The sequence below is a fragment of the Zootoca vivipara genome, chromosome 8 (genome assembly GCF_965207765.1).
Source record: "Zootoca vivipara chromosome 8, rZooViv2.hap1.1, whole genome shotgun sequence".
NCBI lineage: Eukaryota > Metazoa > Chordata > Lepidosauria > Squamata > Lacertidae > Zootoca > Zootoca vivipara.
In genome coordinates, this window is record NC_142591.1 from 82,928,223 (window position 1) to 82,942,419 (window position 14,197).

The window sequence follows — 14,197 nt, forward strand, 5'->3', positions numbered from 1 at the left end:
TTAAGAACGGACCTCCGGAACGAATTAAGTTCTTAACCTGAGGTACCACTGTACTTCCATCATAGGATAAGAGAACTCTGCCCACCCCACAGCTGTTTCAATGGCAGGGCTTAGCTCCAGAGTTCAGGGAAACAAGAAGAGGGAAAAAGTGGCTTTGATCGGACGCAGAGTGCTTTTTTCATTTAGTGAATGACTAAAATAATAATAATAATAATAATAATAATAATAATAATAATACATTAGCAATTCAGCATTTGATGACAAGGACTGCACTTCTAAGGAGGTCCATCCCAATTTTAGCCAATCATATGGTCTGAAGCATGTGAAGATTCAACGTTACTGAAGCAGAGCAACTGAGAATCTGGTCAAGGGAGATTGTCTGGGATCTCTTTGAACCCAACGGTACCCTACCCTGCACAGCCATCCCATGTAGTCCTGGAACTCAGCTAAACAGCTGCAAATAAAATGTTTTAAATGTGTTTTAAGTGCAATATACAATGTGACACTAGATGGAGATGGTGAGCCTTATGGAAAATTCAAGGTTTTTTAAAAATAAAAAAACACTTAAAAAGCATTTTCAGAACGGTTTTTAGAAGAAGAAGAAGAAGAAGAAGAAGAAGAAGAAGAAGAAGAAGAAGAGGAGGAGGAGGAGGAGGAGGTTGGATTTGATATCCCGCTTTATCACTACCCGAAGGAGTCTCAAAGCGGCTAACAATCTCCTTTCCCCTCCTCCCCCACAACAGACACCCTGTGAGGTGGGTGGGGCTGAGAGACTTCAAAGAAGTGTGACTAGCCCAAGGTCACCCAGCAGCTGCATGTGGAGGAGCGGAGATGCGAACCCGGTTCCCCAGATTAGGAGTCTACCGCTCTTAACCACTACACCACACACACTCTATATGTGTGTCGATTCCACCCTGGACAGTTTACAGCAGCTACGGGGAACCTGCAACCTTTCAAATGCTGCTAGACTACCGCTCTCATCGTTTCTGTTCATTGGGGTTGATGGGAGTTGCAGTCCCACAACATTTGGGGGGCCACAGATGTTTCCTATGCCTGCTGTAACTTTCCCTTTTGGACTCTAGAGCAACCCCTATTTAAATGAACCTGAGCCCTGCAAGAACATTTGAATTTGCCCTTGCACAACTCCAAATGATTTCCACATGGGTCTTGCACTGGAAAACACCCCATTGGGCCAAGAGCCCTTGAAACTCTGGCTCTGTGTCTGCATTTCAAAATGTCTCTTCCTAAAGATGGAATAATAAAACTGGCAGGTCAAAAAATAATAATAGTGTATGTATATATATATTTAAAAAATCAAAGACCAACTTAATCTCTGAAAAGTGATGGGTTTTGCAAATCCTGCTTTGAAATGGTAATTTGTTAACTTCTTTTAAAGATAAAAATGCAATTAGCTCATTCTTTCATTCCTTCTTTCCCACGTGGGGGAAAAAATCCCATACATCTAGTGGCATCACATCTTTTTGCTCCAGTGTCAAATCTCTTATCATCTCTGCCTCAATCAAAACCTCGCTTTGCAGTGAAACCACAGCGCACAGCCAGGGTTTCCCTCTTCTTCTTATTTTAGCAGGGGGGCTGGCTGCAAAACCATGGAGTCCTACAGAGCAGGAATTTTGACTTTCAGAAAAGTGTGTGTGCATGGAATCCAAATCACAATGCGTGATTTGAAGTCTCCAAATCAGGAAGGATTTCATATGCGCTGGGTAGTCATTATTGCGTGCCCAGGCAGAGACCGCCCCTGCCCCCAGGCGCCACCCAGGTGGAATAATGACTTGTGACACGTGTTATGGGATTAAAATTGGCCACAACTTTATTAAACTTTCAGATGTAGGAAGACCTTGGCTTAGACATTGGGTGTTTCTCCCTCCCAGTCTCCAGCCGGGGATCTGGGGCACATCAGGGTTAAACAATCTGTCTGGGGATTGGGCTGGCTCTGGAAGACGTATGTTTAAGCAGGGAGCCCACCCCCATTTCGCCACCACACAGGGGAAAGCACTGACAACCTTTCAGTGTATGGCCAGTGAATCTCCTCCCCTTCCATCCGGAATAGTTCAACTGTTTCAGAATAATAGTTCAGCTGCAGCTACTTTATCCAGTGAGCACTGATCCATTAGTATGATTTTCACTAGTATGTACTGTATATTTCCTTGATAATTATTTGCTGATGAAGACTTTATTCTGAAATAGTTGAACTGTTCTGGGTGCACTGTCCTTTTGAGACTTCAGAGAGACGTCTTCCTTCGAGAGACGGTTTGGCGTTCCTCGCTATTCATTGGTTGTTTGAACCTTTGTTTGACTCTGATACGTATAACAACTTGCAGTTACTTGTATATTTTGTGAGATGTGTTGTATGATATATATATTATTTTGAAGTAGCTTGTTCGTATATTTTGAATGACATCATACTGATTATATATTTACTAACAGTTATTAGCCAGCATGTTGCATTTGCATTTTTGTAGACGTCACATTTTGCAACACAGGGGTTTGTGTTGGTGTTTGGGCAGGACGTGAGCACAAAAACACTCTTCCCTCTTCCAGCGATTGGCATTCGGAAGCATTGCTGCCTCCGACTGTGGAGGCAGAACATAGATATCATGCCTAGGAGCCATCAAAAACCATCTCCTCCATGAATTTGTCTTTCAAAGTCATCCAATGTTGACAGCATAGGAGCCAACGCCTAGGGGCCAGGGGGGCTTGGGGCCCCAGATAAAACATTTGAGGGGGCTGGGCTCCCCCAGAGTTGATGGGCATTGCCATTCAAATGGTGTGCATGCAGCAGGTCATTGAATCGATTGTGCATTCCCCCCCAATATTTTATTGAACTTGGCACCCTTGGTTGGCGGAGTAGCTACATTGCTGCTAGGAAGTCAAAGCATGGGCAATACTGACCTTTTCCTTGAAATTAAAACAGTGTCCAAACACATTCAAAAGCTTTTAGTTGCACAGCATATAGCTAAAGAAGAATATATGCAAAGTATTTTTGTGCCGAGGTACCAAGATATCCCCCCAATAACTCACACATCACACAATAATTAAGTTTGAGGTTTTTGGCATTAATTTTGGCCACAACTTTATTTAAATACAACTGAATGTGAGTGGTTGCTTAGGCATTGGTTCTTGCCACCTGTCCCCCGCCTGGGACAGATCTGACTGCCACTAGCCTAGTAGGGGAGCCAGTAGGTAAGCACCCTCTGGGAGAGATTGGGGCAGGGGCCCACGCCCTTGACCTCATCCCTACGATGCTCCCCAAGGCTCATGCACGTTCCCGGCCCCTAACGGGGATAAATGGACAAACATGTAGAGCCCCAGGATTCCTTTAACGGAATACCCCTAAAGGCAGCAGCAACCATGAGGGGCAGGCCCAGCCAAAATCCATACCCCTCCACCATCCCATTTGAACCAATGCCTAACTGCCAACCTTACAAGTTGTGACTTATTGCAGCGTAGTAGGCAAAAACCACCTGGCACCAGCCAATCAGCCAAGTGGCAAAATTTCTACCAGGCCCCTGATCCAAAACAGGCAACCTCATTAGAGGCGCAGCAAGGTCAAGCGAGAACACCTAAATAAGAGGAGGGCGGGCGGGAGATTCGATGCAAGCAGCAAAAGCGGGAAGAAAGCTGCTTGCTCAACCTATTTAAATGCAGAATCTGTCAATCAAACAAATCAACAGCTCAACCCACCAATCAACCATGTGGCCATCCAAACTGACCCGCCTCTCCAACCCAGGGTTATCTTATTAACCCTTCCGCAACCTATGTTCTACTTTAAGGGTAGAACCTGCTTTACGTTCACGTGCTAATCTGAGGTTCGGCTTATTTTTTAGTCGAAGATGACAGCTTCTTCCTAAGACATTCAGACAAAGAGTTTCTTTCTCTTTTTCAGTGCTTGCACTCAGCCTTCTGTCCATTACCCAACTAAGCCACTCTCCTCCTCCTCCTCCTCCTCCTCCTCTTCCTCCTTCTTCTTCATCAAATTTATATACCGCCCTATAGCTTAGAGCAGTACACAGAACAAAACATTTTGAGAGGTTCCCACTTTCCCCTTCCAGCTGACTTCTCCTTACTGCTTCTTTGGGAGAACACCAACTTCTGTACTTCTTTCTGTCATATACATTCCCACAGAAACATTAGCATTCCTCCCCTCTATTGTGCTTAGAAGGAGAGAGAGTTATCAGACACTTCCTCTTCTTCGGTGTTCACGGAGATGCACCCATTACAGTCAAGATCATTAACAAACAAGGCAGTCAAGTCACTCACACACAAACCAAAGTGGAGAATGTACAGTGGACCCTTCGGATACGAACTTAATTAGTTCCGGGGGTCCTTATGTACCCTGAAAAGTCCGCAACATGAGGCGTTGCTTCTGCACACACATGTGGCATGCAGAGCGCTTCTGTGCAGAGTGCTTCTGAGCATGAGGTGGGGCGAAACCTGGAAGTATACACTTCTGGGTTTACCATGTTTGCAACCTGAAAGTTGTGTTACCCGAAGATAACATAACCCAAGGGTCCACTGTATTAAGATACTCCTCATGGGACCAGAGTTAATCAATCGCACGAGAGTTACTGGGGGAACGTTCCAGAAATTATCACTCACTCGTGCATTTAAGGAGTCCCAATTTCAGTAAATTAAATTCCTATACTTAACAGCCAAGTGGGCGACCCTCACTCACTAGAGGAGGAAGGGGTGTGTGGTGGGTGTGGTTTGCCCCGGGTGTCATCCCTGAGGGGGTGACATCATTGCCCCCCCGGGACGCTCACTGTGCCCCCCCTGGGATGCTCACCACACCCCCTGAGATGCTGGAACATGTCCAGAAGAGGGCAAAGAAAATGGTCAAAGGCCTGGAAACAATACCTTATGAGGAACGGCTTAGGGAGCTGGGTATGTTTAGCCTGGAGAAGAGAAGGTTAAGGGGTGATATGATAGCCATGTTCAAATATATAAAAGGATGTCATATAGAGGAGGGAGAAAGGTTGTTTTCTGCTGCTCCAGAGAAGCGGACACGGAGCAATGGATTCAAACTACAAGAAAGAAGTTTCCACCTAAACATTAAGAAGAACTTCCTGACAGTAAGAGCTGTTTGGCAGTGGAATTTGCTACCAAGGAGTGTGGTGGGGTCTCCTTCTTTGGAGGTCTTTAAGCAGAGGCTTGACAGGCATATGTCAAGAATGCTTTGATGGTGTTTTCTGCTTGGCAGGGTGTTGGACTGGATGGCCCTTGTGGTCTCTTCCAACTCTACGATTCTATCTATGATTCTATGCTCGCCACTTGCTGTGCCCCCGTGGGCGGCTGGCCCCGGCCCCGGATGCACTGTATGTGTGCCGCTCCGGGGGCCAGAGCAGCTAGCTCCGCCTCTGCGCTCACTGACTCCTGTGGGACCGAGTTCCACACTTCAACCATGCGCTGCACAAAGAAGGACTCTTTCATCTCTCTTGAATATTCCAACATTCACTTTAATCGGAAGTCCCCAAGTATAACCAGAGGGGGGCGGGGAAGCCTTCTCTCTATCTGATTTCTGCACGCCACGCCTAATTGCACGCCGTTTCTATCATGCTGCCTTCTGGCAATAATTTATTTATTTGCTCAGTTTGCAGCCCGGCCTTCATCGCACATTGAGCCCCCAAAAGCTGGCAGCATCACAAAAACAATACATAAGTAATCTGTAAACATCCATTAAATAAAGCGCAGGGGGGAAATTGCCTGTATGTCTTCCGTCAATTGGAAGCCGCACAATGGAATTGCAGCCAGCCTCGCCCCCCCCAATCCCCCCACCCTCTACTCAAAAGGCTGTGCAAAGAGGTCAGACTTGTTCATCCCTTAACTAATTATTTATTTACTTATTTATAAAGTTTCATTACTTTGACAACAACAACAGGGACCAAAGGGCAAACGTCTCAAAAAGAAAGAAGACAGAGAATGTAAAAAATGTAAAGCGCCGCAGTCTTAGAGGGCAGTGGAACAAAGATACAGCATGAGGCTCCGAAGGGATAATAAAGTATTAACTCGCGCGACGATTTCCTTTACAAATAATAAAGATATATAACACACACACACAAAAAAAACATTCTCCACCTGCAAGCACCATTGTTATCGAGAATATATGCTGAAAACGCACCTCTTCACTCTGGCTTCTGACTCTCGGCCTGTATATTTTTGGAACCCGACGTATTTCTGGGATTGCAAGTTGATCTGAACTGTTCTTAACATTGTGTCATATTGTGTTTCCATATTAACCTTGTGTTTTAATTGTAGCAGAGGTGCCAGATTCTCCAGAGGAGTGGGGGGCTGGTGCGATGTTGCGCAACATCCTCTGAATATTGAGGGGTCCAGTCCCCTTAAAAATATAGGTTTTGTTGGCTGAAACTTCCTCAACCCTTTGGAGTCAGTGCCTATGAATGGTAGTAACATGCCCTTAGGGTGTAGAGTGGGTTATTAACAACAACAACAACAACAACAACATTTTGAAATCTCAAAGCTTAGGGCACAAAGGTAAATTATCCATTTGCTGCTCCTCTCATTTTCCTCTCTGGCCCCTGGGAGGTTGTCTCAAATAGAATGTGGCCCTCACATTGAAGAAGTCCTCCATACCTCCAGACTATCTTATCCGCACAGCCTAATATTAATAATAATAATAATAATAATAATAATAATAATAATAATAATTTATACCCCACCCATCTGGCTGGGTTTCCCCAGCCACTCTGGGCGGCTTCCAACAGAAACATTAAAATACAATACTTTAAGGTAGACTGTATTCAGTCCAAAACATTAGGTTGACATGTTTGGCTTTTGAATGCTTTAAGAACACAAGGAGAGCCTGCTGGATCAGGCCAATGGCCCATGAAGTCCACCACCCTCTTCTCACAATGGCCAACCAGATGCCTGTGGGAAACTGGCGAGCAGGATTTGAACACGAGCCCTCTCCCCTCCTGGGGTTTCCAGCAGCCAATATTTAGAAGCTCTGGTGCTTCCTACAATGGAGGCAGAGCATAGTCCACCATGGTTAGTGGCCTCCAATAGCCTCCTCCTCCATGAATTTATTGAATCCTCTTTCAGAGGTATCACTGCCTCTTGTGGCAGTGAGTTCCAAATTTAAACTTTGCACGGTCTGAAGAGGGACTTTTTAACATCTGAATCTTCCAACATTCAGCTTCGTTGGATGTCCATGAGTTCCCCTTGTCAAGCTTTGAGGTCTTCTGCAATTCAGAACCATGCATCTTACAGCACAGGCCAAGCAAAATAGTTGCTGTCTCTATTCCCCTGCAGAATGGTGAGAGTGGGGCCATATTTTACCCAAAGTACACAGTGAGGATCATTAGCTTTCCCATTCAGCTTCATCAGATGGCAACCCATTAGGGAGCTTCCTAAATTTAGTCGGTGGCTTGTCAATACACAGCTGTCTTTTAATGGCCCTGAACTCCAGGATCTTTGGGTTGGGGGGAGAATCTACGCACAACCAGGTCCATCATTATGTTCTCTGGGACCTAGGGGCGGGAGAATAGGCCAATTCCAGTTTCTCCCAGCTTTTCATTTTTAAAATCTCCATTTTTAAAATCTCCAGTACAGTTCTCCACATTTCCACATCAGTTTGTGCGTTGTTGTTGTTGTTGTTGTGAAAAGATCTCATGAATGTTCATCCGCATTTCACTGTGAATCTTGTAGCACTTTTGTCTAATAGACCATTTTTTGAGAACACTTCACCTGCGCCTAGAAATGCAACACAAAAGGAAGACTGGATGAGCCCAGAGACTATCATGGCTATCCCTTTGGGAAGTGTTCAAACTGCGAATCAGGAATACAGAAAAGTGCCCTTCACATTCAAAGATGTATTGAACACGGATGGAAAATATGCTCAAATCTGCCTGGTATTTGTGCTGATGCCTCCTCATCTGCAAACAAGGGGTCTTGGTGTTCCTTGCAAGGGATGGGAATCATGACACTTTGCACATAGGGAAGTCTTGGATGTTTGGTGTTTTATGGTGTTTTGATATTTTCCTGGAAGCCACCCACAGTGGCTGTGACAACCCAGTGAGATGCACAGAATATAAATAATAAAATTGTTGTTGTTGTTGTTGTTGTTGTTGTTGTTGTTGTTGTTGTTGTTGTTGTTAGAAAATAATAATAATAATAATAATAGTAATAATAATAGTAATAATAGTAATAATAATTTATACCTTTAGGCTGATCGCCGAAGAATTGATGCTTTTGAATTATGGTGCTGGAGGAGACTCTTGAGAGTCCCATGGACTGCAAGAAGATCAAACCTCTCCATTCTGAAGCAAATCAGCCATGAGTGATCACTGGAAGGACAGATCCTGAAGCTGAGGCTCCAATACTTTGGCCACCTCATGAGAAGAGAAGACTCCCTGGAAAAGACCCTGATGTTGGGAAAGATTGAGGGCACTAGGAGAAGGGGACAACAGAGGACGAGATGGTTGGACAGTGTTCTCGAAACTACGAACATGAGTTTGACCAAACTGCGGGAGGCAGTGGAAGACAGGAGTGCCTGGCGTGCTATGGTCCATGGGGTCACGAAGAGTTGGACACGACTAAACGACTAAACAAACACATTATTTATACCCCGCCCATCTGGCTGGGTTTCCCCAGCCACTCTGGGCGGCCTCCAACAAAATATTAAAATACAATAGTCTGTCAAACATTAAAAGCTTCTCTAAACACAAAATCATAGAATTGGAGAATTAGAAGGGATCCCAATGGTCATCTGGTCCAACCCCCTACATCAATGAAGGAATCTAAACTAAAGCATCCATGACAGATGGCCATCCAACCATCATCATCATCATCATTTGTGCTCTTTCCTCTACCAGTTATGTAGCAGGTCTTAGTTGGGCAAGGAAGGGGCAGTTAAAAATTACAGCCCCACCAACACCAGAAATCAGCAGCCATCTTCTTTCCTATAGGATGGTTTGCGAAGAAAAACAGAAACGAATTACACGCAACCGTAAACGCAACTTTGTTTTTGGCTTTATTAATCACTGTGCTTTATCGCTGTATTTTACACCTTCTCAAACACTGCCAAATAAAACTCAATTAAGCTTCAAAACCAACTCCGCTCCCCTTCCCCCCTCCCGTTCCCCCTCTTTTCCTGCAGCAATTAGCATTGCTGTTCTTTGTATCCTCTGGGTTAATTTAATTTGCATCTTCCTGGGTAGGGAACCTATCAAGCGGATAGAAACAGTTCAAGGAGCCACATTGCAATTTCGGAGGACTGCATTCTAGCATGTCCTGCTGAAAGTCTTTCTTTGGCATGGCTAGCCTAGGTGGAATTAGATGCTTTCTGTTGCCCACGAGGCAAAATGCGGCAGAAGGAATAGATGTCTCAAACCTTTAATTTTTCATCACCACAAAGTGGCTTCATGAGTGTTCCAGGAGACGATATTGGCACGGCACTTCAACACGGTAATTAAAAGTTTCCATGTGTCAAAGCAATCCAGGGATGGGGGGCAGGCGGGTGGGCTGTGGCACAATCTATCGCTCTCCTCTGTGTCAGAACACATGGAGGCATTATTGAGCCGAGTAAAAAGCAGAGCACAGAGTTATAAGTCCTTGGAAAGAAAGGGAGAAAGGAAGAAAGAGAGGGAGGGGGAAGGAATGTGTCAATATTTATGAGGCCTTCTAACATCTTGCTAAATCAGTTTGGGGAGTTGAGTCCCAGACAAATTCAGCTTTGATTTCATTTTAAATGGAGGTCCCTTCTTGATGTATTCAGAGGGGAAATGCAACCAGTATATATCAACAGACTGATCCTAAGAATTGGGTTATGCCGGAATAATCAGAGCACGCTAACACAAGCTGCAAAGCCCTCTGTCGGCCAACCTGCCCGGGTGCTTAGCATCACAAACTCAGCAAAGGCCTAAGGATGTATAGACCTTGCATTTGACATTCCTAAAACTTCTGTGCTTTCCTGGTAACTTCTCTGAATACTGTACCCAAGCAGCTACCTCCCAATTCCCCTTGAATGCTTAAGCAAAACCTCGTGAAAACTCTCGTCTCGGGCCTTAGCAGCCTATTTCATGGGAACTTTATGCATCAGATTTCAAGTGGGACAATAGCAGTAGGATACCTACAGCTCACGCCATGGGCATACCCAGCAAGGGGCAAGGGGGCGGCTGCCCCCCCCCCCCGAAGCAAAAAATAATAACAAATGGTTATAAAGTGATGAAACGAAACAAAATTAGGTAGGGCGATGGCGAATAATCAGTTGTTTACCACACTGAAATGGTGTAAAAACCGAGAAGTATCTAGAGCCACCGAGCGACTGGTAGAGGAATCTATGTCAGCCAGCCATTGGGATTGAAGGGAGGGAGAGGTCTCTAGCGGGCTCTAGAAGAGAGAAGAGGGAATCTTCTAGAGGGGTCTAGTGAGTTCCGCGTCACTAAACTGAGCCGCCCGCCGCTAAACTGAGCCGCCCGCTATTAGTTTACCTTCTTATTTGCGTTTAGAAGACATCGAGGCTGCCTGAATGGATATAAGAAACTGGTTCCAAAAAGGTAAGTTAAGTAATTTCTGTAGAAAATTAAATTTTAAAGTGTAAAGACCTGGCTCAGAAGTACAATGGGAGAGGACAGACTGACTGGGTTGTGTTTGATGAGCGTCCATTGGAAATTCTTCAAGGAAAATCAGGACTGGATTGAAACGAAAGTTTTGAACAAGTTTTCTTCAAACCCAAGAAAAATGATATTAGTACTGTATAAGACATGTAACTAGAATAAATTTTTTTTAAAAAATTCAAGCAAATAATTGTAATAACTACTGTAATAAAGCACTGCTATAATTATATGTAATTTTCTTAAAATTTTGGTTTCATTCGCCTTTTCCATGCTGAAATGTCACAACCTGAACGACCATGGCTCCCCCCCCACCTAGTTTTGATCCTGGGTACGCCCCTGGCTCACGCCAACTTGGCAGTCACCTCAGATGGCAGAATCCCGTGGGGCGGAGATCCTATGGGCACCTGGCAACTGAGTCTTTGGCTGGGGGGGTGTCAGCACTGAGCTGCTGGTGGGAGACGGCAACTTCCTGTTTTGTCTCAGGCTCCAGAACAGGATGGGCCATCCCTGCTCATGAGGTCAAGGGTGCAGTAATCTGACACCACAAGCAGGGTGGGATGCAATCCCCATGATTTGCTATTTGCGCCCCACATTCAGAGGCTGGACATGGCCAATATCCATTGATAGACCTGTCCTCTGAGATTTTGTTCAATCCTGTTTGTTTGTTTTTAATAATATTTATTCATTTTATAAGAAACAACAACAAACAAATAACATTTCGAACAAACCAAAAAAACAACAACAACAAAATACAACATATTAATAAAAACAAAACTAAATATATATATAAATATTTCTTATATAAACCTTATTGTCATTCACATCTTCAGATGACTTCCCTCATTCCCTTCTTTCTGAATTTCATTATAATACATTTTTAGCAGTTTATTCTCCATCATCTCAAACCCAAATCTTAATTTAATTATAACTTAATCTACTAACCAATTATTTAAATTCTATATTTGGTAATACTACTTCAAAATTTTATTTTAATGCTTATAGCCTATATACCGTAATCTTCAAAAAGAAAATACTTTTCTAAATATTGCAATTGTTCAATCCTGTTTGAACAGCATAGGTGCTAGGAGCCACCATAAGTCAGACCATTGGTCCATCAAGCCCAGTAGAATCATAGAACCGTAGAGCTGGAAGGTACCCCAGTGGTCATCTAGTCCAACCCCTTGCAATGCAGGAATCTACCCCGAAATGGCAATGGGTCTCCATCCAACCAGCAGTGCAAGTGATCAGTGATGTTGGACCACATATCCCATCAACCTCTTGAGGGCCCCAGATTCCCCATTCCTGAACTATGATTTGATTTGGCATGTTAGACAAACATTTTCACCTATTATTGGATCATGGTCAAATAGTTGGACACCCACTCCATGTGAAGAGAGGCTCTGGTGGATTGAGCTGATGAGACCACTAGTGGTCAATAAGGTGGTTTCTGCTGTACAGTGGTACCTCGGTTTATGAACACAATTGGTTCCGGAAGTCTGTTCATAAACTGAAGCGTTCAGTTTATACTGAAGTGAACTTTCTCATTGAAAGAAATGGAAAGTGGATTAATCCGTTCCAGACGGGTCTGCGGAGTACTTAAACTGAAGCGTTCATAAACTGAAGCGAACTTTCCTATTGAAAGTAATGGAAAGTGGATTAATCCATTCCAGACGGGTCTGCGGAGTACTCAACCTGAAGCGTACTTAACCCGAAGCATGGGTGTAATTGGTTCCGGAAGTCTGTTCATAAACTGAAGCATTCATAAACTGAAGCGAACTTTCTCATTGAAAGTAATGGAAAGTGAATTAATCCGTTCCAGATGGGTCCGCGGCGTTCGTAAACCGAAAATTCGTAAACCGAAAATTCGTAAACCGAGGTGTTCATAAACTGAGGTTCCACTGTAGAAGGAAATTGGGAGCAGATGGGACTCATCCACCTGGAAAGGTGGACCCATCTAGGAGAAGGAAAACTCTGATCCTAAACTTCTGTTGCCTTCTGGGATATCTTCAGGAGAAGAAAAGGCTAAGAGGTAAGCCCTACACAAATCTGGAGTGGAGTCCCTAAGACATTTTGATTGTGTTTTGTACACCACCTTCTCGAAACTCCTGCAGCCAAGCTGGTGCTGAATGTATTGCTCTGCTGTCCTTTGGACCACATCAATGAGGCCTAGGCAGGGCTCATGTCTCCTGGGCAGGCCAGGAGACTCCATACACACTGTCCAGCCTTGTGCTCTGGGAGTTCACATCGGTGCTGCTAACAGCAGTTTGGCTTCACCCCCTGGAGAAACACTCCATTGTCTCTCAAGACAGATGGATGCCGACCAAAGGCCAGCTACTTCATGCAGCCAAGAATATCATCTCAGGTGTTAACTCATTTGTAAAACTGAGGTCATTTTCTAGCAATGGTAGTAAGAAAGGTTGTTTGTCTCCTAGCTTGCAGAAGTCAGGGGCAAGTCTAGCAGTGTAGCACAAGAATTCTCCATTCTCCACGAATTCCCCAGAAATATGTCAGCTCCTTGGAGACACAGCCTGCTTTTAATACTGCACAATTCATTCTCCATAGCTGAGATTCATGTCCCTATCAAAATCTGCATCTCTCCCAAATATAAGTAATAATTCCACCTTGGAATACGGAGCATTGCTTTTTCCTCGCTCACCTCTTTGCAGGCCTACGGATTCTATCTGTTTTAGCATGAAAACAGCCTGCGGAGTCAGCACGCAGCAAGCCCTGCACTTCCGTGGCCAATTAGAATAACAAAACAAATCATTTTCCTAACTCCTCGGTCTTTTACGGGTTACAAAACTCCAGCACGGTTCAGGCGTGTTAAGCTGTGCCGGCAAACAGCTTCCTTTAGCATCACAAATGGAAGAAATAATGCCTCCTGTCTTTGAGTGTGCTGGTTAATAAACAGCTGCTAAGACAGGTGCTGTGTTTAATCAACCACAGAAAGCTATTTATTGTGTGGCAAGAGCAAAATTATGCAGAGATGGGCTTTCAGGTTGCATGTATAGAAGTGAGAGCTATAATGCCAGTCAAATTGCTCCAATATTATTACCGGCGTTTGTATAATTTACGTTATTGGTTCCCAAACCAGGGCTGACACTTAACATGGCACATTTGTGGTGCGGGGAGAATCCACCCCAATGCTGCAAGAAAGGAAGCCTAAGCGATTGTGCAATTGCAAGGCTACAAATCCCATGAGGCAGCGTAACAATGGGTGGAATATTTATGCGTGAGAATGGCCAGAGGCTAAAATCTTAACAGTGTGGAAGTGATTGGAGTTTGAGAAAACCTGGATTAGAACTACTGTAGTAATTCCGTAGCTTTATGTCAGGGGTCAGCAAACGTTTTCAGCAGGGAGCCGGTCCACGGTCTCTCAGACCTTGTGAGGGGGCCGGACTATATTTGGGCGGGGGGAAGAATGAACAAATTGCTATGCCCCACAAAGCAGGTTCTCCCCATAGAGGAGAACATGGGTTGCGGAATGGTTAACAAGACATCCCAGGGTTGGAGAGGCGGGTCAGTTTGGATGGCCACATGTGTGACTGGTGGGTGTGCTGTTGCTGGGGAAATTTGCATGTAGCAAGACAGCCTTACCCTATATA